Genomic DNA, 27,923 nt, shown 5'->3' with positions numbered 1-27,923 from the left:
TGGGAATATCCTGTTGATTTCATGGTCTTAACACCCAAGAATAATTTAGGAGGACATCCATTAATCCTAGGAAGACCTTGGTTAGCTACAACTGATGCTTTCATCAGTTGTCGATCAGGTGACATGTTTATTTCATATGGAAATTCTACAAAGAAATTTACATTATACCCTCCTGCAAGAACAATAATAGAAACAGAAAATGAAGAATGGATAGATGATGAAGATGATATACAACCTGTTTTTACTACTGAACAAGTAAGAGAGGAAGACCAAATTTTAAATCTATTGGAAAATAATGAATCTTCCTCACATTATGACCATAGTCAAAATGAATATCTCTCATGTAGACAAGTATCATTGCTCTTTATGGAAAATTTTGGGAATTCTTTAATATAAATCTTTCTAGGTAAAACTTTGAATGTTAATGAAAACTTCGAAGAACTACAAAAGAATCAATTGGTGGAGATCTTACAAAAACATTCTTCTGCTTTTGCATGGGAATACACTGATATGAGAGGAATTGATCCTAAAACTTGCATACATCATATCTACATTGAACAAAGTGCAAGACCAATTAGACAGCGATAATGAAGAATGAACCCAAATCTAAAATAAATTGTTAAGGAGGAATTGAAAAAGCTATTAAATGTAAATTTCATTTATCCGATATTAGATAGTCAGTCAGTTTCACCCTTAGTAATCGTTCCAAAGAAAAATAGAAAATGGAGAGTATTCATCAATTACAGGGAATTGAATAAAGCAATATTAAAAGACCACTTTCCACTACCTTTCATAGATCAAGTCTTAGATACATTAGCAGGGAAAAAGTATTTTTCATTTTTGGATGGTTTTAGTGGATATAACTAGATTCAGGTAGGACCTGAAGTTCAAGATAAAACCACATTCACCTGTCCATGGGGAACTTATGCTTATTGAGTACTTCCCTTTAGATTATGCAATGCTCTGGAAACATTCCAAAGAGCAGTCCTTGGAATTTTCTCTGATATTATTCATGATTTTGTGGAAGTATACATGGATGATTTCACAGTTTATGGAAATTATTTTAATGAAGCACTTGGAAATTTAGAAAAAGTGTTAATAGGATGTAAAGAAACAAATATTTCGTTAAGTCATGAGAAATGTTTCATGATGTTTAATGAAGGAATTGTTTTAGGTCACCATATTTCAGGAAATGGAATTAAGGAGGACTCATCTAAAGTCGAAGTCATTCTAAGTTATTAGTGCCAAACTGTCAACGAGATGTTAGGATTTTTCTTGGTTTTATTGGATACTATAGAAGATTTATAGAAAACTTCGCAAAAATTGCATCTCCACTCTTTAAACTTCTTACTAAGGATTGTGAATTCAAATGGGATTCTAAATGTCAAATTTCCTTTGAAACTTTGAAAAAGAGAATTTTTGAAGCACCTATTTTAAAAGGACCTAATTGGAAATTACCTTTCCATATCTCAACTGATGCTTCAAATTTATCCTTAGGAGTTGTGTTAGGGAAAAAAGATCTTACTCCTTATGCAATCTATTATACCAGTAAAAATTTAACTCCTGCAGAGTTAAATTATACTGTAACTGAGAAGGAGTTTTTAGCTGTAGTTCATGCCATTAACAAATTCACACATTATATAACTGGCTGTGAAACTTTCATTCACACAGACCATTCTTCCATTAGATACCTAATGAATAAACCAATCAATAATGGGAGAATAACCTGACGGCTCTTATTGTTACAAGAATTCAATATCACCATTCTAGATAGGCCCAGAAAACAGAACACAATTGCTGACTCTTTATCTAGAATTCAAAATGATAATAATGATCAACTTGTAGAGGATAAATTTCCTGATGAATACCTTTTTGCAATATCTACTAAATCACCTTGGTATGCAGATATTGCTAACTATTTAGCTACATGGAAAATTCCATTTCATTTGTCTCCTAGAGAAAAGAGGATAATAGTCCACAATAGCACATCTTATTCATAGATAAATGAAGAGTTATACCAAACAGGACTAGATCTCATCATCAGAAGATGTGTTCGAGAGGATGAAATACCAGAAATACTTAAATCCTGCCACGATGAACCATGTTGAGGACATTTTTCTGACAGAATAACTTCTTATAAAATCTTGCTTTTAGGATATTATTGGCCTTCCACTTTTAGGGATACCAAGGAATATGTTAAAAGATGTGATAATTGTCAGAGAATGGGCAAACCCACTCTTTCAAACAAAATTCCATTACAATCACAAGTACTCATTGAATCGTTTGAAAAGTGGGCACTAGATTTTGTTGGACCTATCAGCCCACCTTCAAAGCAAAAGAGGTATATTCTGGTATGTACTGATTATGTCACTAAATGGGTAGAAGCTAAAGCACTTGCTTTTGCTACTGAAAATGTTGTAGTTTCATTTCTTTTTTATGATACTTTCACTTGTTTTGGTGTTCCAAGAGAAATTGTATCCAATCATATCTAAATTAGTGTAGGAGCTTGTGGAGCAATACAAAATCAAACATCAAAAGTCTACTCCATGCCATCCACAAGCCAGTGGACAAGTTGAGTCTATAAATTAGGTGATTGAAGCAATCCTTACCAAGACTGTACACTTACACAGGAAGGATTGGGAAGAAAAGCTTCCAGAAGCATTGTGGGCTTATAGAACTACATGGAGAAGTACTGCAGGACATACTCCCTATGAACTTGTGTATGGGAAGCAAGTCCTACTTCCAATAGAGTTCCAGATCCAGACTTATAAAATTGCAGTCCAACTAGATCTTAACCTATCAGAAGCACAGAAGCAAAGGATGAAACAACTTAATGAGCTTGATGAAATAAGACAAGAAGCCCTCCAGAGAACTAGCCTAGTTCAACAACAAAGATCCAGGTGGCATGATAAGTACATTAAAGAAAGAAAATTTCATCCAGGGGATTGGGCATTACTCTTTGATTCAAAGTTCAAAAATTTTCAAGGGAAACTCCAAACCCACTCGCTTGGACCTTATGAAGTTTAAAATGTCTTTGGCAATGGTGTAGTTAGAATCAGGACTATTAATGAAGAGAAAATTCCTCTTTTAGTAAGTGGACATCGACTCAGACTTAATTAGAAGCCATTGAAAAAAGAATAATTTGTCAAAATTTTCAAAGATAATTCAGAATTGAAGATGGTCGAAAAGATTTCTTCTTCTTTTCCACCTTAGAAATTTTACTCAATTTTACTTTTCTAAAAATAAAGAAATAAAAATGATAAAAATAATATAATATATATATATATATATATATATATATATATATATATATATATATATATATATATATATATATATATATATTAAAAATAATAATAATAATAATAATAAGAGGTATAAACATGAAAACCAACATGTTGTTGGCATGTTTATACAGAAAATTTGAAGTGAAAACCAACTCCTGTTGGCACCTTAAATTTTCTTTTCAAAAATAAAGTTCCTTTCTTAATATTTTTTCTCAGGTATAGAATCAACAACTTTCGGCAACTCAAACAAGTTTCTATAGCTAGGACAAGTTTCTGCAGCCCTAATAAAATTTTTGAAGCCCACTTGACAGGAACACTTGGTGATTTGAATTGAAGGATAATTGATAGTGCAAAGTACCTGCAGGAGATATCAAAGAACAATTAAGGTTAGCAAAGTTAATCAAAGGTATGTGATACTTTAATTTAACAATGAGGATTAATATATTGCATATATGAACTAAGAGGACATAGAATTTCCAAAATAAAACGAAATCATTGCAAACTAAGGGTGAAGGTCGCCTGTCAAAATCATCATAAACCACCACTTAAAACCCCTGTCTTGTCCCTATTCTGAATCTGTTGAAGTAATCACCGAATCATTATTTTGAATGCACTCCAATGCTCAAATTCATTCCCACGACCTTCATTATAATTCGCTTGTTCTTCCATTTCTACGAATGCATATAGCCTCTCTATCTCTCTGCCACTAAACAAACCCTACCAACACCATTTATCCTATCAAAGTAAGTAGTCCTTGAGACGAAACATCTTCCATAATGGGTGTTATTGTCTGAACCGAGCCAACAGGAAAGAAATTCTTAGAAGGATTTCCTCAGACCAGGGAGTTGTTGCAGAAAATACAATGGTTAAAATTCTTAGAGAAATTCAACGATTTCCACAGGGAAGTGACGAGGAGTTTTGCATGCTCGTTTGATGGAACAAAGGTTGAAATAGGAGACATTAATTTCACCATAACGGAGTCTCTGATCACAGAAGCTACTGAATTGCCCAAAAGCTGAGAGAAATGGTTAAAAAACTGGGGAACCAATAAAGTAGATTGGAAAGTCTTCCTGAAAAATCCAAACATGGACACCACAGTCTTCAAGAAAGGTATTCCTAGTACAACCCTTAAGAGTAAGTGGAGGAATTTACTCCTTGTACTTCAGAAATTTATTACTTGTGAGGGTCGGTTTGGATACATGTATTTCTACCACATTAGGATAATGATGCATTTTCTTGAGGAACACCAAATGAATCTTCCTTATTTCCTCTTGCATAGTCTTAAGAAAATGTCCATGAATGTTCAAAAGAATATTCAATTCATAGACAATACCATGTATCATCATGGATTGGTAGCGATTTTGGTTGAGTTACACCTTCTGATTGTATGGGATAACTGGGAAAGTTCCGTGGTAAGAAACCATTTTGAATAAAAAGCTCCTGAACAACCCAGCAGTAGTACAACCGTCAGGGGAAAGAAGAGAATAGTGGAAACAATAAAAGAACCCCAATCTCAACAAGAATTATCAGAAAATGCACTGCCCATAGTGGATATTTTGCAGAAAATGAAAAGGGACATCTTAGAAGAAAGAAATCTAGCAAAAGAACAAAAGATTTACCACAAACCGGGACCCTTCCTCAGGAAGAAAAGCCAGAAGCCAAAAGAAGGAAAGCACAGGGATTACATACCTAATGACTAAGGAGGGGTACAGGGTTGAATACAATGCAACAAGCAGTCTCAGGAGCTATGAAATATATTGATCTCGAGGAGAATGAGCCAACTGAAAACCCTGAAGGCTCCCCAAAAGGATCACTAAAACTATCACCAAGAGTGTCATCACCACCCTACAGTTCACCTATGAAAATTCCAATGCACAGTCCAAGTGTTGATCCTATTCAACAAGAGATTTATGACTACATAGAGTCATTAGAAAGAAAGGAAGCAACAACTAAAGAATCAATCCAAATCCCTTGAGAAGGAAGAAATTAGTTCAATAAGCCACAAGAACCTTCAACATCTAATGTTTTAAAGCAAGAAATCTTTGAGCTGGAGACATTGAACAGATATCTCAAGAATGAAAATCAGACATTGAAAGCATAAAATGGGATTCAAATTGAAAAGAGTGACAACCTTATCCTTCATTTGAGTTTGTGGTACAAAAAGAACAAAAAGCTGAAGAATGAGAATAGGGTAATGCAAAGAGAAATCATCAACCTAAAATATAAAATCCTCATGAGGAAACCAAGGATGCTAGTGGTTGCCATAAAGAAGAAGAAAGTGAATCATGAAGGAAATAATCAGAAGGCACAAGAAAATGACAATGATGAATTGTATGAGGACATACAAAATATCTAGTGTGGGGAAATGTAGAGTCCAAGGACTGCCTTACCTTGACACCCTTTTTGCCTATACTTATTCCTTTTTTCCTATACCTATCACCTAAATAATGCAATAGACACAAGGTTTTGTTAAAGGTAAGCACTTAAATGTCTTGTTCTTCGTATTTGTCTATATACCTTATTTTTTTGTTAAAGTATGCATTTGGGTATGCAATTGGCCTGTTTCTGCAGCTAATCTGGATTTCTGCAGCTACCTCCATTGTTAATAGGGTTCAGATGCTCCAGCTCAGCAAACGAAGATATGAATGGATGAGGGATGATCCCCTTGTGGATTCTTTCCCATTATCTCAAGCCAATCCTTCAAGAATATCGTACAATAACATGGTCAACCTCAAAGTCAACTGCAAGATTATCGTAGGGACAAAGACCGAGTTTTCACAAAATCTTATCGATTTGCTTTTCCAAATAGAAAATCAATTATTTAGTGATATAGTTTGTTTAATAGGATCAAAATAAATATATGTAGGCTTGAAACTCTTGTACTGTTATATAGATAAGTATTATAAAATAAATGGCCACTTTGTGTTTTGGGTGCATGCCAATATATGTAAATTCTTCAAGAACATCTTGTTAAAATTGCTTGCGATTAATAGACTTGGTTTATGTTTTCCATGTTGTGTTGATTGGAGATTTTCGAATGTTTCGTGGAGGGCCCTTATGTCCAGTACATGTCTTTAACCAATTGCACATAGATTTTTTTAATTGCTTAATCATAGATGCTCCGTTTTGTGTTTTGAAATGCAGTATGATGGAATTCGCAATTGAATCGTTGTCTGCATAAGAAATTTCCTTTGCTTTATACCTAGCTTAATTTTGTTATTTCATTTGCTTTTTATCTCGTACAGTTTGATCATTTTCCTTGATTTCTACCTAGTGTAGTTCAACTGTTTCATTTCATAGCGTAGTTGCTTTTCAGTTTTTCAGAGTTATGACTTATTTGGATGAAGTTGAATGAGTAAAAGAGTGACCATCTTTTTCTTGACAATTAAATTCAGACATCAATCATTTACAATCTGATAAAATAAATCTCTTTAACACATAGTAATTTAGACTTGGCAACATAAAATTTAAAGATAAAATCCAAAACAGTCTAACAAGAGTAAAGTTTAGAATCACTCTTAAACCATCCATAAACTGATTCAATAGAGATTAATTTCTAAGATAATTAGCTAACAACTTTAAGGAACAATTCTCTAATATAATCATTAATACCATCTTCATATTAATTCTAAGTTTAAACTTTAACAAAAACATAGATATCTTTACGACATAAAATAACTTCTAGCACATATAGTGCACTTGTGCTTCATCAGTATACCTGCCCTGGCTGATAATTTATGCTGAAAATTTAAGGACATTAAATTGGCTAAACAGGGTCCTTTGAGGTTAATCCATGGAAGTGAGGGAGGGAAGAGGGGCTTATGTTTTTCATCCTAGCATCTCCATTAGTTTCTCTGATGGGAAAAGCACCCTCAGTTCTATTTTCATCTCCATCTCTGTTTTCAATCCCATTTCTATTTTTAGCCATGGTATAGGTTGGTGGAATGGTTTATTATTCTTCTTCCCCAATAGGTTCTTCAAAGATCTTTGGTTGTTCTCCTAATGTGTCCTCTAGTTCACAGCCACCAAGGAAGAGGGAAGGTTGGTTGTTATATGCAGTGGGGGTATTTGGAAAAAAATAATTCCTAAGTTGCCTCTACTCCTACGAGGGATGAAGGAAATTTGTTTTTTCTTTTTTTTTCAAGGTTTTTTCAGAATTTCTTGCAGAATGGAGAGAAAGCATGATTTGCAACTATTTTCTGAATGGAACTACAGGCAAAATGGAAAGAAAGCAAAGATTTGCAACTATTTTTTGAATGGAACTGCTTGCAAAATGGAAAGAAAGCAAAGATTGCAACTATATGTTGAATGCAAAAAAGAAGAAGAAAAGAATAAATCACATCTACTTAGACACCTCCTCGACAATGGCACCAAAATGTGATCAACTCCAGTATTGCAGCAAGGATGTTGCAACTCCTAGGGCTACCAACTTTACTTCATCAACCCAGGGTTCATACAAACTTGGAGGTGTCAGTGTTGTATACACAGTAGATGCAATGGTCTAATATTGTTACTTTTCAATTGGGGCGATAGACTTCTAGGGTTTTTCAAACCAACCTGCTATTGAATAGAAGGAGTCTGACTACCAAATAGCAAAGGGAAAGCTATTCTTAAAGCAAAAAGGAAACACTACCTATTCTAGGAGATGAAAGTGTTGAATTGGAAAGTGCTATAAAATGACATGAAATCATCTAGCTAAGCATCTACACATATTTCTTGCAAAAGAGACCTAACTTAACCTTGCATCTAACATCTAGTTATCGGGGCTAAAATAATCATGGAAATTATCCTAAAAATATAGTGACTGCTGCATGCATGTACTAACTAGAAATTGCATAAAAGCCTTTTTGATTTTCAATTTTATGAATGTAGATTCTAATTGATCCAATTTGATCTTTGGCATGAGAGACAAGTCCAGAATGGTGTTGAGGGTATGGAAGCTAAGTGGAGGCCTAACCTAATCTTAGATGATCATTTCTGCTCAATTCAGGCTTAAAAAGAGATGCTACAGGGTTTCCTGTAGTACTACAGGATGTCCTAGTTCTACTACAGGATGCCCTGTATTACTACTGGAAACAGGCTGAAAGGTATGGGAAGGTAGGAAAGGTAGAATAAAGTGTGGGAAAGGTGTCTGGTGGGGTAATAAGGCACAAAGGAGGTGCACACTACCCAAGGCTAAACCCAAGTCTTCAAGATGGTTGGACTTGCTCAAGGAAGATGTCCACTTTGCTACAAAATAGAAATTTGGATTATGGCTTGGTGGACTTTAGCAGTGTAGATGGAGAAGACTTGGATGAGGTTGGTGAGATGAGGTCTCCCTATAGATTAGAAACTCCTACAACAACATACATTATTTTCTTCATTTATGCACAACTTCATTTATATATGGAAAAGGTGAGTTGAATTTAGGAAAATCAAAGTTATTAATGGTTAATGGCTAAGTATATGAATGGAAGTGTTTCTAAGCCATATGAAACTCAAGAAACCAAAAAGACAATTGCAGGTACTTCTAAGGAATTGAGAAACAATGATCCCATAAGGGAGATGATACAGAGGCCACTACAACAAGATTTTTTGAAGTATTTACTTTCACTATTGTACCACTGATCTATCTATTCACTAATGGAAGAAAACTAAGTATTCATCCAAATACTTGTAGATTAAACAAAACAGAAATCACTTCAGCAGCTAACTTGAATTTAATCTAAGCATACATATATAAAAAGAGGAACTTGTACTACTAGGGTTGGGCCCTAACCCAAGAGCTTTAGCCCTCTGATGCAACTCAGTGGTGGATCAAGGAAATGCTTCTCATTCTCATCATAATGTCAAAAATCCATAAGAGTAATCAGTCACGATGTCTTAGCTCGAAAATGCCTCTTGGCTACAACAAAAAATGTTGAATCCTAATAAGGCCCTAGGCCTTCTTATTGATACAACTGAAGCTACCAATAACTTCCTTAAAATTATGGAGGTTTGGCTCCCAAACTTGAGATTAACTTGTCTTCAACTATCACTAGCTTTGCTGCCAATGACCTTGGTGGGCTTGGCTACTTGTAATTATGAGTTGATGAGATCTGGTGGAGGAAGCTTCAAGTGATTGAGGAGTTAAGGAGGGAGATCCAATCTCCTAAATCCCTCTTTTTTGTCTGCTTCAAGTCCCTGCACTTAAATTAGCCAAAAACTACTCCAAATCCTATACTTAATGCACATTAGGCCAGATGACATAAAATTTCATCTTTACCCTTATCACTAAGCAGAATATAATAAAATATGTAAATAAATGTGAGAAAAGTTGATTTTTATAAGCTGGAGAGTAGAATTAAGGTCCATATAATTTACCTATTGATGAGCCTCATCAGTTTGATTCTAATAAAAACTACCAATTAATCCATAGCCCAATAATTATTTTGAATATGATCAACCATGTTTGACTTTTATTCACCAAGGTTGCACTCATTTTTCCGTGGCTAATGCTACCCCAATAATTGACCACTAATATTTGACATAATGTTTGGTAACTATGGTTTATATAATTGTATATAGGTGTTGATGGTTGAATGTATCCCTATTATGTCAATGGTTAATTCTACTAACCGATTTATCCACTAATCCTTAACTTAGTAACAATTGTTGCATACGAATGTAAATGGTTAATATTATTACACTAACCCCTAACATTATGTCTGTTAACAAACATGGTTGAATATGGTTTAACATGGTTGAATATATGTATTCACTATCAAATGTAGCCCTATTATGTCAATGGTTTATATTAATGACCCCTAACTCATAATGCAATAATGATAGCGGTGTTGGTTTTATAATGAACAAATTGGAAGGCAAGAAAGGAAATGGAACACACACACAAAGAAATATAGTAGAAAGGAAAGAAAGGAAATGGAATGAATATACACACATAGAAAAATATAGAAGAGAACATAGTAATGTAGTGAAAACCCAAGTTCTATTAATGAATAAAATAGTAGAATACTGTAGAACACAAACAAACTAGAATGGTTGTAGCTTATCTTTGAGAGAGAGAGAGAGAGAGAGAGAGATGGTGACTATATTCATTCATAAAAGCTATCACATGAGGATAAAATAATGGAATTTTAACATAAAAAACATAACCATAAAGTTCTAAACCCTAACCCTAGAAGATGGAGCACCAAAAGGTTTGTGGACACCAAGGTGGTTAGTTGATAAGTCGGCTTCTTGATGGTGCAATTTTTGTATAGAATCTTTGTTTGCAGCACACAATAGCTTGCTGGAAATAACTATGTGAGGATTAAAACTTTTGTATATGGATAGGGTATGCCATGATAACCCATCATTCTCAAGTGGCCATAAAAACATAGTTTATGGCCTCAAAATGGTTAAGAATTAGGAGAGGAAGACAACACAAGAAAACGATAGAAAATACTTCATGTCATATTCTTATTCATTGTATTGATATCAAGATATGAATTTATAGTACATCAATTGGAGCATTATAGATCTAGATATCACTAATGAATCATCATTGGATCATGATAATACGTCAGCAAAGATAAGGTTTACACCTAATATCTATGTGGTATCAAGCTTTATGATTATCTAGGGAATTGTAGTTTAACATTCCCCCTCTCAATCACAAGTCTGAACAATTATACCAATAACTTTTATTATCTTCAATTTGAAATTGTTGAACTAAGATTCAATGAAGATATTCTTGAACATATGTTAATATTTAGATGTTTGGAAATGAACAATTTCCATGTCTAAACATTCTCAATGAATGAGTGAAATGATTGTTGTTGAGGAGACAAGTTGTTATGTTTGAATTATCAATTTTTGATTGAATTTCAATTGAATTTAAATATGAAGCATGATATTTGATACTCCCCGTGCCAAGTGCAAGGTGAGAATCTTTTCAATAGTTCATTATAGAAAGGAACCAAGTTGGGGCTTTGGATTCTTTAGGTTGTGATTTTGTTGGTTCACCACTAACCATCTTCCATGGAAACTAGTGGTTTATGGTTTACCACTAACGAATCTAATTTGAATAATGTAGTGGTTTTTGGATGACCATTGACCTATTTGATTTGAATAATGTGGTCATTTTTGGATGACCACTAACTAATATGCTTTGAATAATGCGGTTGTTTCTGGTTTACCACTAACCATTTTGACTCAAACAATGTGGTGGTTTAACTTACTTTTAATAATGTGGTGGCTTCTAGTTTACCACGACTCATCTTCCATTTTATCAAGTTACTCCCCCCTTTAAAGTTGTAGGAAAGTTTATTTTAGCATTGTTCTCCCCACCTTGAGGTGTGAAGAGTACCATCTTTGACTTTAGAGAATATATAGAATTAGATTTGGGTCACGCCCAAAATCACATTGAATACTTGCTTGATATATTTTTTTGATTTTTTTTGTGTCTTTACCTTTGTCTTGACTAGGCAATAATAATGATGAAACTTCTTTACTTGTAGATTTCATCTCTGAGAATTTATCAATTTGTTGACGGTGCTAGACCCGCCAACATCAGGGGATCTCCCCGGTATGAAGTCCCAACTAGACCTCACACTCTTTGGTGTGGGAGTCCCATTCGGCACGATGGCCCAGTTGCCATTATCTTAAATATTTGCCTCAACTCTTGCTTGTCAACATCGAAGAGTGGTCTGCTTTGTCTTGCGAGAAGTGAGGTTTTCGTGCTTGGTAAGTGTAAGTGTTACTTGTGTGAATGGTTATTTCATCGTAGAGGGGGAGGGTGGGAGTGAGTCCCAAGTTGGTTGGGAGAAGTCCCAACTGTCCTAGGAACACACAACGCAACAGGACATGCGCAGCTTTTGACAGAACAGTCCACACGGATGCGACAGTCACAACACACAAGGGAAGATAACACGTATAACAATCAACGGATTAGTCTGCAAAAGTACAAAGGTTGTTATAGAAAGTTCCATGTGAAAGGTTTTTCTAATGTCCAAGAGAGTAGTCTACACAGGCGAGACAACGCTAACAACATATACAACACATTTTCATTAACATATGCGTATTACAATAAGTGAAATAGTTCAAGTGTTCAACACAAGTTAAACAACATGCATTACAAGGGTTCAAGATTAGTCTTACAACAGTTACAATACATGTGAGAAAACGCGCTGGCCTGTTAGCAGGCTTCTGAATTAAGCGAAAGTTCCAAGACACATCGTTACGCTATACATCACTAACCTCGACCATGGGGCGTTGGAGCCACTACTTAATCCTCAAAGAAAAGATTACAGACTCTCTTGGCTATGTGGGAGGAGTTGAGGTGAAAAGTCCCTTGCATGTACAAATGAGGGGGTATTTATAGAGAAGGGAAAAGCTGATCCTTATGGCTGTTCGACTACCCTCGTGATTGTTTGACTTCCATGACTTTTCAACTTTACATGACTCTTTGTACAACAAGTGGGTCTCTTGGACTTCCACATTACATTACATTGTTTGACAACATGGCCCATAGTAGAGATGTGGGCGACATGACTCGACATGATAGTGTTAGTAGATTCGTGCTGCTGTTGGAGTGCATGTCGAGCTGCAGTGCTACTTGGTGATGGATGCCCTCATGGTGTGTCCCAGCTTCACCTCTGCATGGCAAGGTGCGCGGAGTCTTCGATGGTTGTTGGTTTGCCTGATGTTGCTTTGACACATTTCTCCTTGCTTGTATCTTGGAAGGCTTGACAAGTTTGTCTATTCGCGAAAGGTGTATGTTCATCCATTCGTCCATCCGTGAACACATCTTGCATGTTTGCTCATTCGTCCATCCATGAACACATCTTTGCATGATCATCCATTCGCGAGCACATCTCTTCACATGCATCGTTCATTCATCTATTGGTGAACCTATCCTTTTGCATGTGCTCCCTTCGTTCATCCCATTCATCGTCGTGCCATGTTTTTTGGTGTACATGTACCTATAGTCACTCATGATGAGACGACATCAAATCCAAAAACCTCCTAGTCTACCATGACACATGATCATTTCGGATGCAGGTGACTGGGAGAGGTAGCAAGGTTGTGAGGCGGGATGATGGCTCTGGGCACTACTGATGAAAACTGTGCAAGAGTCACTGGGTGATGAAGATGGGCAATCCAAGTTGACAGTGACTGTCTACGAAGTCTGGTTCGGCTAGAAGGAAAAACTGTGCAAATTTTGGGAGGTACATTTCAGGCTGCAGGAAGGCAAGAACGACATAATCTGTGCATTTTCCGAAATGAGTGGGCAGCAGGGACTTGCCAGCAAAATTTGTGCAATTTTTTGGAGGAACAGGTCGAGCTGCATAGAGGATCAACAGGCAGAAATTACACAGTTTTTTGGAGGAACTGGTCGGGATCCTGGCAGCCAAAACTGCATATTTCCCAAAGGGAATTGGCAGTTGTTTGTTGGGTCACTGGCAGCATAAACTGCACAATTCCCAAGGGGAACAAGCAGTCAGCTGATGGGAGCTTGGCAACAAAAACTGTGCAATTCCTGGAGGGAACTGTCAGTCTGTTGCTCAGAGCTGTTGGCGAGAGAGATTGCATTGATGCTGGGATTTCGACCTACTGATCATCTCTGGGTAATTTCTGAGATGAGAAAAAGAGGGTCTGCTCATGAAAACTGTGGAAATTTCTGGATGAGCAACCGATCGGCTGTCAGAAGGACTAATTGGGAAAACTACACAATTTTTTGGGACGGAAACTAGGTGTCTGTCTGGCATGTTTGCGCAATTTCCTCAGTCAGCAATGTGGGAAAGGTCAGTAGCCTCTATGCAATTTTTGATGGGAGTGAGTGTCGGGGTGGCTGCTGGGTCCAACTCTCCTGGAGGCCAACATGAAGGTTGATTGAATTGCTTGCAGACAATGCAACTTGAAAAGAATTGCTTGGTACTTCTGCACTATTCTGGGTGACATTCGATCGAGTCGATGGTGGGGTGATGATCCAGTTGTCAGAGGGGAGTTTGGTCGTCGAAACTTTATAAAAATGACTAAGTGTGTGAATGAGTGAAAGATGCACATGTGATCTTGCAAACGCACACCAACATGACTTGACGACGATATGACCCAAACCATCCAGACACACATGCTCAACATGATCGACTGACGGTGTGAGCAACAAGTGCGACACTTGTGATTGATCGTTGATCAACCAGGACAACGCTTGTGCGACAGTGAGTGTGACTCCGTGTGTGAGTGCGACAGATCCTTTCATAGCAAATACCTTAATCATGACTAGAACATGGTTGCAAGCATGACTTCTATACCAACATGAAAAAACTTGGATGAAATGAACAAGCAAGGCGGATGCAAAGACTCACACGGGCTCATGGAGTGAACCCAAGTGTGTGCAGTCATCAAGTGAAACTCTCAAGGGAGGCTCCAAAATTGGGTGTAGACCAAAATTTTGGAGGGTGGTTGTAGCCGCTACAACACAATCCATAATTAATTGTATTTGTACGTTGCTTCTACTTTGAAAATTTGTCTCATAACTGATTTTTCTTCCCCATTGAAGACAAGGATGAAGATCAAAACACTGAATCTCCATGTGATTGAATCTTTGACAATATTGACATTTGTTTTCAAGATTCTGGACATCTTCAAGAAATCCTATGTTCACAAAATAAATTGGTTTGGAGTGATTTGTAATATGCATGTTGTTTCCTTCATCATAGCCCAATCCATATCTTTTTCTATTGAATGAGATCTCTTCCCAAGGTCTGAAAAACATATTCGAAACCTCTTATTGTTGTGTTTTTGCTTCTTCACATTGGATTTTGCTATTGTGTTTCCATTATTATGTTCTTTTGAATCATCTTCATTCATTGTTTCCTTCATTAAATCATTATATGGTTCCATTGGGTCTTTGGTATCACAACGAACATGAACCATTTACAAGATTTTATCTGTTTCACATGCTACATCAAAATTTTGGATAAGATATATTTTATCATATGTTGCATGAGTCTTCTCTAGTAGCTCCTCTGTGTCACAACTTGTATCAATATTTTGGATGATTTCACATATATAAAAAATTTCATTATCTTTTTGTATGAGATCCTCTATGTCACAAATTACATCGATCTTAGTTGTAAATGTTGCATCAAACATATCATAAAGTTGATCTTTATTTTCCCTTAATTTTATGTAAAGTGCATCAATCAATTGATCCTTGATATGTAGGTCAATTTCATGACCATTTTATCATTATAGTGTATCAACCATGTGATCAATGATGTTTTTTTTTGTTGTTGTAAGTGCCACTAAATTGATTTAATTTTATTTTTCAATTCATGGTTGTACTCTTGTAAATCCATGATTTCTTGAGAGGTGTTTTGTAAACACTTTCCTCCTTTACCCATTTTTGTTTGTCATGCTCGCCTATACTCACTCACTTGATTATATGCTTATGTATCACACACACATGATTTTATGTCACCTTAGGGCGTTGGGTGTTATTGATCATGCACCCGAAAGTGTGATTATGATGATCGACTCACTTGACCTCCTTATTCAATTTTAGGTAGGTCTTTTTACAATTCACTTATGACTTGAAAGGGTTTAAAATCTTACCCTTTTCAATTCTCAAAATTAGTGGCTTATCCTTCAATTTTTACAATTCTATGAGCAATTTAAGGCTTCAAAATACTAGAGGAACAAATGAATTTCTCTCTCATTACATGCTTTTAAGTCTCAATTATGCCATAATCCTTTATGTATTTGTGTACTTATTTTTGTTTACCAAAGCAACAGTGTGTCAAACACCTACTATAGAAGATCCATAATCAAACATCTAGAGATAGAAAACAACAAGTACATAGGGTGTACCTAAGATGCCCTTATTCAATTGGATATGAAATAAAAAAGTTGATTTTGTTATGAGATAGTTATCTTGAAAATATTTGAGTCAATTAATGTAGGAAACAATATTGTATCTTCGATCATCAATATTGACTAGAGCCATGATCAATAAATTAGGCACATATACCAAACATTATGTGCTTATCTCCATGTTAATTTTAAGAAATGAAAATTCCCTTTACCCTTATACCTCCTCTTTCATTAAGCTTTTCACGCACACACACACACAAATTTGTGGGGAAATGATTACCATCTTCCTCTTAATGGCCATCCATCCATTTATTTTCCATCTAGTGGGAATTACAATGAGTATGTTTTTGAGTTATTTAAATGTATAAATCTTAGATATTTAATGATCAACCCAAGGCTTATGAACTTAGAGGGTGCAAGCATGGGAAATACAGGGTCAGGACTAGACTACTGCATATAACTGGAGACAACTTAAATCACACTTGCATGGACACTCTTAAAGAAACAATCACTTCCTCTCAAGATCTAATTTAGTAGATTGGGCTGAGTCGACTCAAGTAAGGGAAATTTCAAAGATATTTTTCCTTACATCTACTATGTTTTTCCATAAACTTGCACAAGTTGCAATGAAGATTTAATAGCTCACTAGGTCATTTGGTACCATATACTGATGCATGAACGAAAAGGTGGTTTGGTAGATGATCTTAATGAGTATTCAACTAATCACTAACTATTCTAGAAATAAAACTTACTAATAAGGACAATGCATAAACATCAAGAAAAAATGAAAGACAATAAATCTATTGTTGTAGCCTTACTTCCTAAGAAAGTGGCTCTGCCTTCCTTGAAAGAAAGCTACAAAAGATCAACAATATAATAACACTAGTGCCACAAAATAAAAATAAAAACCATAGCGCTATTATATTAAGGAAAATACATTACATATCCATATCTCGTATATATTACTATTACAAGATCTGATACATTAGAAAAAAAATCGATTTGTGTAATATCAACTCCTATGATCCCATGGATCAGAAGGAAAAGTTGTTACATTGTTTTGATCGATCACAAATACATTTTAAAGCAAGATATGTTCTATTTGTTTGATCTAAATCTTTGTGAATAACAAGAGTGTTCTAGGCTGCATCAAAATGGCTGAGTTTTGTTTTCATAAGAAGAACAACCACAAACCAGAGGCTTCATGCATCAGATCCTCTATATACAAGATTCATCTTATTCATCTCATGGAACAAATTCACAAAAATAACCAATTTTTGATGATGATCAAATCGTGTTGGCTAGCAACGTATTTTAAAAACATCTTATTTGATATTATTCATAGGAATAAGATCAAAAGTCTCAATCTTCTAGTGAATTGTCTAAGACTTTCATATAAAGAGAGGGATCTACTGTGTATAAGGAAGTTCGAAAAAATTGTTTACCAATATTCCAAACTTCTTCTTGATGATCTCGGCATGATCCGGGGGATCAAAAATATGCTTAAAAATAAAATTTCTCTAAATCACTCGAAAACTATGCTTAATCATAGATCTCATTGTTTTGATTCCAATGACGCTTGAATTACCTCAATCCGACACCGTATGTGAAAATTATCGCGTTATGTAGTTTTTGGCAAATATCTAAAAAGTAAACTTGCAAGGTTGATTGGGTTGTTGACTAGGCAAGTTGTACATGTGTCGTGGTGCTGACATCAATGGTTGATTGGGTGTTACGATGTGCAGTACAAACTAATCATGTGCTTACACATGGCAGGTCGTATAGGTTGTGTTGGTGAAATGTTATTGGTTGTTGAGCTTTGTGGTGGACCAATCATTAGGCACCACATGGCCTAATGGGAGGGCGCCATGTGGCCCTCGATTTTTGTGCACAAGTTTTTTGGGTTGGCCAATCAACCCAGTAGGGAATCAAACCCACGACCTCTCATTAATTAACCAACAGTATTACTGCCATGCCACGCATTTGGTTCTTAATATACCAACAAAGCCGAATATATTTAATGTCAAGTCATTGGATCATTAGCAGAGGGGGCGGGGCACATGGCCCCAACCCCCAGTTCCTTGATAGCCATACAATTGTGGGGGAAGGCGGTAGGGTGGGTAGTTAGACCGACCCCCAGTCCCATATACTCGAACATGACCATGGCGTAATGGTAGGATGAGGGCTCCGAGGATGGGGCGGGTGCATGGCCCATCCCTAGGCCACGTGGCACACAACACGACCAGGGACAGAGTGTCAGCGGGTGCATGGCCTCTGGCCCATACCCCTAGCCATATGCCATATCATATGACCGACACCAGGAGATGAAGCTTCAACACCTAAGCCTTATTGGCGCATTTATTCATTCGACAATTTTCATTGTTGGCAGCAGAATCAACATCGATCCTGAGTGAAATTGTTGCCTGGTGGACCTGCCAAAGGATGATTTCATTTCCTGGTTAGCCAATTTTGTCAATTTGCAGGAAATATAGCAGAGAAAGGAACCAAGAGGCCTATCTTGGCCATTTTCAGTCTTTTTGAGCCCAAGAAGATCCTACATAGGGGATTTTGGGTGTTCTTGACACAATGGTAGCATGATTTTTATGATTTGAGCATTATATGTTGAAAAATATTTAGAGCCAAGTCCTTTTGTGTTGGAGACAAATACTGTTTTTGTCTTCTTTGAGGGCATATGGAGACTTTTTTTAGCACATAAAGAGCCGAGACATGGGTTTATAAGCCTTCCAGACGCATCTACAACACCTGTTTCTTCATTAGAGAAAATATTTTTAGTCTATTCTTAATATGATTGTGGGAAAAGACCATTTCAACACTTCATTATGAAGCAGTTGAATTTGTGCTTCTTGATCTCAGAATGAGTACAAGGACTTGTTGCCACATTCAATGAGAGAGTCCTTTTCTTTTGGCTCTATCATTTCTTTTCTAAAGGGAGTCAACTTGTGAGTGAGATTTCTTTGAAGGAGAAACAATGCCACTCTAGAAGGAGGTTTACTCTATGAGTCAAAGATTTGTAATGTACTATTTTTGTTGTTGAGATCAATAAAGCGACCTAGACATTGGATCAAGGCCTAGAGATGTAGTCCACACTGGACAAACTCCATTATAACTTGGTTTTTCTCTTCTTCATTTTCATCATGTTGGGTTTCATATGATTTTGTTTCAACTTTAAGTTTGTTTAAAAATAATTCTTCAAAGTTGAACAGGTTACGGACTAAGTTAACTTTTGAAGACCCAAATTTATCAAAACTTTCAAAGTGTTAGAGGATGATCAATTTTCAGATCAAGGTATGAATTCAATAACATGAAACCATCACATGCCTCCAATCTACGAAACTCACATGCCTGATTTGCGTCGGGACAACTGGAATTATGACAAATTATGGCATGGGATCCATAACTGCATTATGTTAGCAAGAGTTGAGTTGTGTGAACATGAACTCTTCATCTAGCGCAAGAATTGCTCCTCAACATTCACCATCATTAGAAAAATCTCATTTAAACCTTCTTGAAGCATTAAAAATAAAGGAAATGCATAATCACCTAACAATTTACCTTATCATGTTTATAGTTATGGTATTGGTCCAAAAATATGCACATAAAGGGTGATATTGGTAGGAATTAGATATAAGTATAGGCATTCATAGAGAAAAAAAGGGTGAAACCATGTCAAAATGGAGGTCCAATACTCCCCCAGAATGGATATTTTGCATGTCCTCATGCAAATAAAATTTACGGGTGAAGACCAAAATTTAATCAAAATTGTGGGACTAAAACTTTCTACTAGAGCCCTGCAGCACTGACCAAAATGTTCAAGTTCCTCTCCCCTATATTTTTGGCTTATTTAAACCTCCTCTTTAGTACCTTGTTATGAACAACATACTTTTTAGCTCATTTGCACCATTCCTTAACCATGTTCTGCAATTTTTGGTTCTTAGAAACTCACTTGTCATTCTTATGTTGTAGTTGAGAATTGTATGCTTTTAACCTCCCATTCTCCTCTTTAATATGTTTGTGAAGGACAAGGTGCTCCTTAATATTTCTCTTCAATATTTTAATTTCCTTGTTCTTGTTCTTCAATATTGGTAGGAACTAGATATAAGTATATGGAACCATAGAGAAAAAATGGGTGAAACCATGTCAAAATGGAAGTCCAATACTCCCCCACATTAGCTATTTTACATGTCCTCATGCAAATAAAATTTTTGGGTGAAGACCTTTTATCAAAATTGTGGGACTACAAATTTCTACTAGAGCCCTGCAGTGCTGACAAAAATGTTCAAGTTCCTCTCCCCTTTGTTTTTGGCTTCTTTAAACCTCCTCTTTAGTACCTTGTTATGAACAACATACGTTTTAGCTCGTTGGCACCATTCCTTAACCATATTCTGCAATTTTCGGTTCTTAGAAACTCACTTGTCATTCTTATGTTGCATTTGAGAATTGCATGCTTTTAACCTCCCATTCTCCTCTTTAATATGTTTGCGAAGGACAAGATTCTCCTCAATCTCTCTCTTCAGTCTTTTAATTTCCCTATTCTTCATCTTCAATACAGAATGGACAACCAAATTAGATGGCTTATGTTTATTTGTAGAATAAGCATCATTTGTTTCTACTATAGAGGGTTCAAACCCAAAGTGAGAAGTAAATTCTACATTTGTTTATATTGTAGGGGTTTTAAACTTAGACTAAGAAATAAATCATGCATTTGTTTCTACTGCATGGGTTTAAAATTGAGAAGAAAATTCCGTAGGAATGAATTCTTCAACCTTAGGAGATTTACCTTTTTTCTTATTTGAGGCACCAAGAGTGTTTGGTATTGCCTCTTCATCCTTTGGTCTTGAATAAAACGATGATTTTTTGGGGTTCTAAATCTGCTTTGAGTAAAAAAATGCTGAAAAAATATTAACCCCTATGTGTAACCCATCAATTAATAACAGGGCTTTGAACTACATGGGTTTCTATTATACCCACACCAACCTTCCTTTTTCTTAACCTCCTAGGATATGAGGAAAGGAAACATTTTGGTTCACTACCCTTTACAACTCCTCTTGAACCCTATATATCATAGCTATGCTTAATACCTTATTCTTTAGGAATTTCATTGACTGAAGAAAACATATTTTGATCCAAAAAGTTATCCCAACTATCATTTTTGATGTTTAACTCATCCTCAATTAATATTTTGATAAGGCTATAGTGGTAAAGGCTGATATAAGGGTTTTCATGGGTCTTTTGGAATTTCTGTGACATATTCTACAAACTCTTCCATAGAAAGTAGGGAAAACTGATTTTCTGATCTTGAGTAAATTTAAGCAACAACCTAATATTATATAAAAATGTAATTGCATACCTGTGCTCACAAGTCTATTATTTCTAAAGGAAAAATAAAAGGTTGTGCCATTCATCCTTAATCTAAGAACGAGACACCCCTTTCACCCAATCAACTTCTTGATGTCCAGGCTCGGGAAATGGTATGCTCAATTATTTGCGAACAACCTTGTTTTTAAACCATTTTTCTCCTTCAAATGGAAACCTAGTCACTCGAGCAATGGATCTTTCATTCATTGTCATGACTAGATCCCCAACATCTGCTACCTTACCATTAAATCCTTTTGTGAACTAGAAAATAATTTTATCATCAAACCCTTGAAATTTCACAAGGAAAGTATGCCATACTTCTACTATTAACCTCTGCTTGCGTGAATTATACTTAGGGAATTGTTCTAATTCCTCAATGGATTCTAGTTCATGGTGATCACACTTTCGTTTCCCCATGGTTCCTCAAAGAACTTAACTCAAATTAAGCATAGACAACACAACTTGATACTTGTTTTCAACTCTTAACTTGAATAGGCACAAGACTAAATGGTTGGAAATTGGTAAATAGCAAGGTAATACTCATTCAAATATTTTCAGTGATTTGAATGAGTCAAATGAATGCTATGAGTTATAATAATGATACCAATCATGCAATCATAACCTTATATGGAAATGGTATGGTGATAAAAGTGGAAAATTAGTGATGGTAATGGTAATAATCTCATAAGAAAATGGTGTAGTGATCATTATGGCAGCATAAGGAGATAAGAAAGGGATGGGAAATTATTACAAGGTCGAGTGAAATCATAACTAAAAGGGATAAATGATGACTGAAACTTTAGAAATTAAGGTAGAAAATTCCAATCTCGAAATTCAAAGTTTGAAATGATTGTATGAAGGCATTTTGCTAAAGGTGTGGTTGTGGATGCAACAATCAAGAGGCACCACTACACCACATCTGAAGTAGCTACCAACATTTCTAGTGCTACTCCCATTGCACATAAATTTTGCATTGAAAAGATTCCTATATTATCATGAATGCATCATTGTTTTGTGACCTTGCTAATGATTACAAGAAATCTACATCAAGGATTTCTAGCTAAATACATGGTACCACAGGCCATGGGTATCCAATGAATACATATGGGAACTACAAGGCTGGTTGAAATCATATTATGAAGTGATTGGGTTAGATAAGGTAAAACCATAAGCGTGTAAGTAAATTTTATCTTTATAATATTGATTTCCTTTGTATCAATGAAATACGAAAGAATAAAAAGATTCATACCTCAATTTGACCTTCTGATATACCATTGAGACTTACATATATGCATGAACTGTTTTGTAGGAGTTTTCTTTGCAAAATTGCTACTTATAGGTCTTCCTACCTCTTTTGTGTATTTCCTGTGACTATAGAAACAAAGGATTATTAAAAAACTTTGTTACTTACTAAAAATGATATTTACTGCAGGTTTCTCAAAATCCCACATAAAAAAACAAGATTCTTCTTCCTCAGTCCCTCTTGTGAAAAACTCTACCCATGTGATCAACATGATAAATATGGAAGAGACCACTCAAACTTCCAATCTAAGAATTATAGAACTAGAATTTGTTTCGTTGAATTAGGGAGACATGGTTATTTGGGATCTAGTCAATTGACTAATTTCCAACTAAATCCCTACTATGTTATACTATAAAATCTGATTTTCACAGGCAACATATTCCTTTATTCACTACACAATATACTATTCTACCCTACTTGACAAAATTACAACTTTTTCTCAAGTATAGGTATATTTCTAATGGAGCTATGTATGCAACAAGATTGCAAATGAAATCGTATTCATATCTGAAATATAAACATTGATATAAACCTGAATATAAAGAACCAGATGATCTTCTCAATGTGGTGCCAAGAAATTTGAAGGGTAAGGTGTTTCTCTAGCTTTCTCACTATCTGGATCCATATTTCAATGTAGTCAGAAATCTCTTGGTCCTCTTCTTCATCATCCCAAATTTGAGTGTCTTCTTCATCCTTGATTTGTATGTCTTCCCTTACCATATTCTCTTGGTGGTTGGTCCCTTGACTAGATACAAGACCTAGTGATGCACACAGTGGAAGTTCTTAAATATCTTCATTATATGCATTCCTTGGTTGTTTGGTCTCTTCTAGGTCCTCTTATTCATGTTGACCATGGAAATTTTGCTCTGTTATAAATTCCTGGAGGACAGGTGTATTCCTAAAGGCTATCAAGATCTATTCTTCTTGAATTGCATAAATGTTTCGAGCTACTACAAAGATCTGAGATATTTCTTTGAGTAACATCCTCCCTCCAACTTAAATTGAGCCTCCTTGAAGTCTTATTGTTGATATTTATAATCCTTGTATTGCACATGGATTAGTGTGTGGTGTATTTACAAACCAAAACAAAATTCTAAGAAAATAAATGAAATTTTTCACGCTACTCAATTTTTTTTTTGAACCTAGGCATGTATTTGGGAAACTCATGCTATTGAGACCCTACTATCACCAATTTTTCTATTGACATGAGAAATGTTTCCCTTTCCATGTAGTACTCTAGAAGAAAGCACACTAAACTAATGAAAAACATTGCATGAAATGAACAACAAGACTTTGGTGAAACCCACTAAAGTGGATGCGTCAGGCTAGAACCCCTTTATAAATTATGAAGTAAGGAGTATTTTCTTCTTATCATTTCTCCTCCCCTAACCTATTTAATTTGAAGGCGACCTAACTAGTGTGGTGAAGTAAAATTATAAGTGCGGACACGAACGAATTCCTCTAGCCCGATAATGGGTCTAGCCACAACAGATACATCCTATGGAAGATTTCCTTAGGTTAGAATCAATCAAGAGGGCCTACCTCTTGGTCACTTATCCTGCTTGATGATTTCCTCACTTTCTCATTCCAACAATCTCTTGCTTCCTTCTTCAAGCTCCTGAAACAAGTAAACAACAACAACACACAAACATAATAATAGACAAATTGCAATTCAACCTACTTAATAAGTCAAGAAGCATTAAGACATGAATATGTAATATTAAAAAACATGTACGAAATCAATCTATAGTTGCATATATTAATATTCAAAGAGAGATTACAACCATTCGTCTTGACGTCGCAGTCTTCCTCTGACAAGACTAGGTTCCCACACACTTTTGCTAGCATTCCATGATGGCTTCAAACAAAAATAGTTTAAAGGCTCTTCCCTTTAGACTTCACTCCAAACCAAACACACTTCTCCCTCACACAACTAGATGGCTACAACTAGTAATAGCTTGCTTGTCTAATCAAAATAGTATACTCACACTCAGCCAACACTCTAACTCTAAAACTGTGACTTTCACACTCTAGCCTATGCTTGGGAAGAAGGGAGTTTTATATAGGAAAGATGGATGGGAGATGGATCCTCTTCTCATGGGAGAAGGACTTATCCCTTGAGGTAGTTCCATCATTATAGGGAAAAGGAGCCCAAACTGTCATCCTCGACCCCATCCGGCCAAACCATCTACTAGAATTCTGTTACGGAGCTTCTAGAGATGGAAGCTTCGGCTCTAATTTAAAAAAATTTCCATAACAGGACTAGCGCAACTGGAACACATCTCAGTCACACCAATAGGCACGAGAAATAGTGCTAATCTCTGCACATCGACATGGGGGAGACAAAGGTCATAAGCATCGGTCTTGTAAATTGGGAAAAACAGAAGTTTCAGGGGAAATGGTGCAAAAGGGAAATGATTTGCTCATGAAGAGGGACATAATGGGAGTTTCTCCATGAAGGAAAAGCATGCAGGGTTCACTATAGAGGTCCTCCAGGATCAAGGAACGGGGAGTGCAGGGACAGTGACAAAATGATGTGTAACACTAAGCTCTAATATTTTTAGCACCTTCCCCTGTAAAAATTCCAAAATGTTGATTTATTTATATGTATAAACCTTAGAAATTTAATCATCAACCTGGGGCCCATGAAATTTGAGGGTGAAAGTATTAGAAATAGACTACTTCATATAACTGAAGACGACTTAAATCACACTTTCATAAACACTTCTAAAGAAATTTCAATAATCACTTCCTTTCAAAATCTGAATCAATAGATGGGGCTCAATTTTCTCATGTAAGGGCAATGTAACAAAGATCTTCTTCCTTGCGTACACTACGTTTCCATAAACTTGCATGAGATGAAATGAAGATTTAATATCTCACTAAATGATCTGGTACCATATACTGACGCATGAACGAAAATATGGTTTGGTACATGACCTTAGTAAGTATTTCAACCAATCACTAACTATTTTTGAAATATAACTTACTAAGAAGGAAAATTCATAGACATCAAACAAAAATGAAAGAAAATAAATCTATTGTTGTAGACTTACTTCCTAAGGGGGGGCCCTACCTTCCTTGCAAGAAGCCTACCTGAAGATCAACAATATACTAACACTAGTACCATAAAATAACAATAAAAACCATAGTGCTATTATATTAAGAAAAATAATTTACATATCCCATTACAAGATATGATATTTTATTTATAAGAAAAACCTCCAGTTGTGGATAAGATTGGCTCCTTTGATCCCATGGATAAGAAGGAAAAACAATTACATTGTTTTGATCGATCATAAATACATTTTAAAGCAATATCTTTTCTGGTTGTTTGATATAAATCTCTTTGAATAACAAGATTGTTCTAGAATGTGTATCTTGATAGGCAAAACAACCATGAACCAAAGGCTTCATGCATAAATTCCTTTGTTTACAAGATTCAAACTGTCTCAGGCCGTGGAAATATAGTCACAAAAATAACCAAATTTTGCTAATGATCAGATTGTGTTGGCTAACAACATCTTTTAAATATATCTTATTCAATCTTATTCATAGGAATAAGATTGAAAATCTCGATCTACTGATAAGTTGTCAAACACTTGTGTATAAAGAAAAGGATTTGTTGTGTGTAAGGAATTTTGACCAAATTGTTGACCAAGATTCCACACTTCTAATTGATGATCTGGGCATGAATGAAATAAATTGAAACCATCCTAGGTCTCCAATCTACAAAACCCACATGCCCTATTTTTGCCAAGATAGCTGGAAATATGACAAAATGTGGCACGAGTTCCATAATTATACTTTGTTAGCAGGAACTTAGCGGTGTGAATAATAACTCTTCCTCTAGCATAGGAAATTTTCCTCAACATTCACCATCATTAGCAAAATCTCATTTAAACCTTCTTAAAGCATTGAAAACAAAGGAAATGCATAATAGACTAACAATTTACCTTATCACGCTTATAATTATGGTATTGGTCCAAAAATATGCATATAAAGGGTGATATTGGTAGGAACTAGATATAAGTATACGAAGTCATGAAGTAAAAAGTGGGTGAAACCATGTAAAAATGGACGTCCAACATATATTTTTTTTTAAATCCCATTAAAGCATAATACATCCAATGATTTGACAATCACATGAATATAAAATCGTATAGAAACTAAATGGTGATACCTTGAACAATGAGGTCTACCCTTTTTTACTACAACATGATGACATGTTTTATTTTTGAATTGGTTGGTGCTTGATAAATATAGGTTTATTTTGTCAAATCAATGTCTAAATCCTTTAATATATTAGGTAATTTTAGCAAAGGGTTTCATATAAGAATAAGCCCAACAAGAATACTTTCAACTAGCAAGAATTTTCTACAGTGATTCTGCACAAACCTTCGCCTAAATTGGAAATTGAATAGGTTGGATAAAAGAAACAAAATGAATTGAACCATATAAGTCAAACAAAGGAAAAGATCAGGGTGATTGATGTAAATTCATAGAGATCCAAGCATCTTAGTATGACTGATGCTAATCCTGTAGATTTCTGAAAATAATTATGTGGAGAAAGCATTTGATGCTCCTATGATTGGAAATGTTAACAAAATAGAAACGAGATGGAAAGGGGAAGAAGGGTGAAGCAAGTTGGAGACCCTTTCAAGAAGAACATTAAGGTAGTGTTGGTCCAGGTGGATATTGGTGGCGACCCAACTATCCCACCTAGACCTCCAGTCAGTTTCATTTGTTTCCTTGTTTATTTCAACATTTACTATTTTTAGCAGTTTTTCGGGTCTTGAACTTCTGGAGTTGTTTTGACCCCCTAAACAACGTTTTTTGAGGTCTGCAGTAACCCCAAAACCATAAGAGAGGTCTTGTGGAAAATCTTGTAGTACTTGGAGAGACCTTTCCAACAAGGTATCGTACGCACCAAACAGAGATAATATGACCAAGTTTTGACCCCGGGAAGTTGGCTACCCAACTAACCCCAACAGGGCCCACAAACTCTTGGAGTTACATCTCCTGGGGTTAGGGTTTTGGTTTTTGAGGGTTTTCTCATGTTTTCCAATAATAAACAGGCCCTTGAGCATCATTGTAACATAGTTGAGAGGCATGTAGCC

Source organism: Pinus tabuliformis, chromosome 3_1 (assembly GCF_031772625.1).
Source record: "Pinus tabuliformis cultivar Carrire ecotype Pingquan chromosome 3_1, CPIR1, whole genome shotgun sequence".
NCBI lineage: Eukaryota > Viridiplantae > Streptophyta > Pinopsida > Pinales > Pinaceae > Pinus > Pinus tabuliformis.
This window is presented reverse-complemented; position numbering follows the sequence as displayed.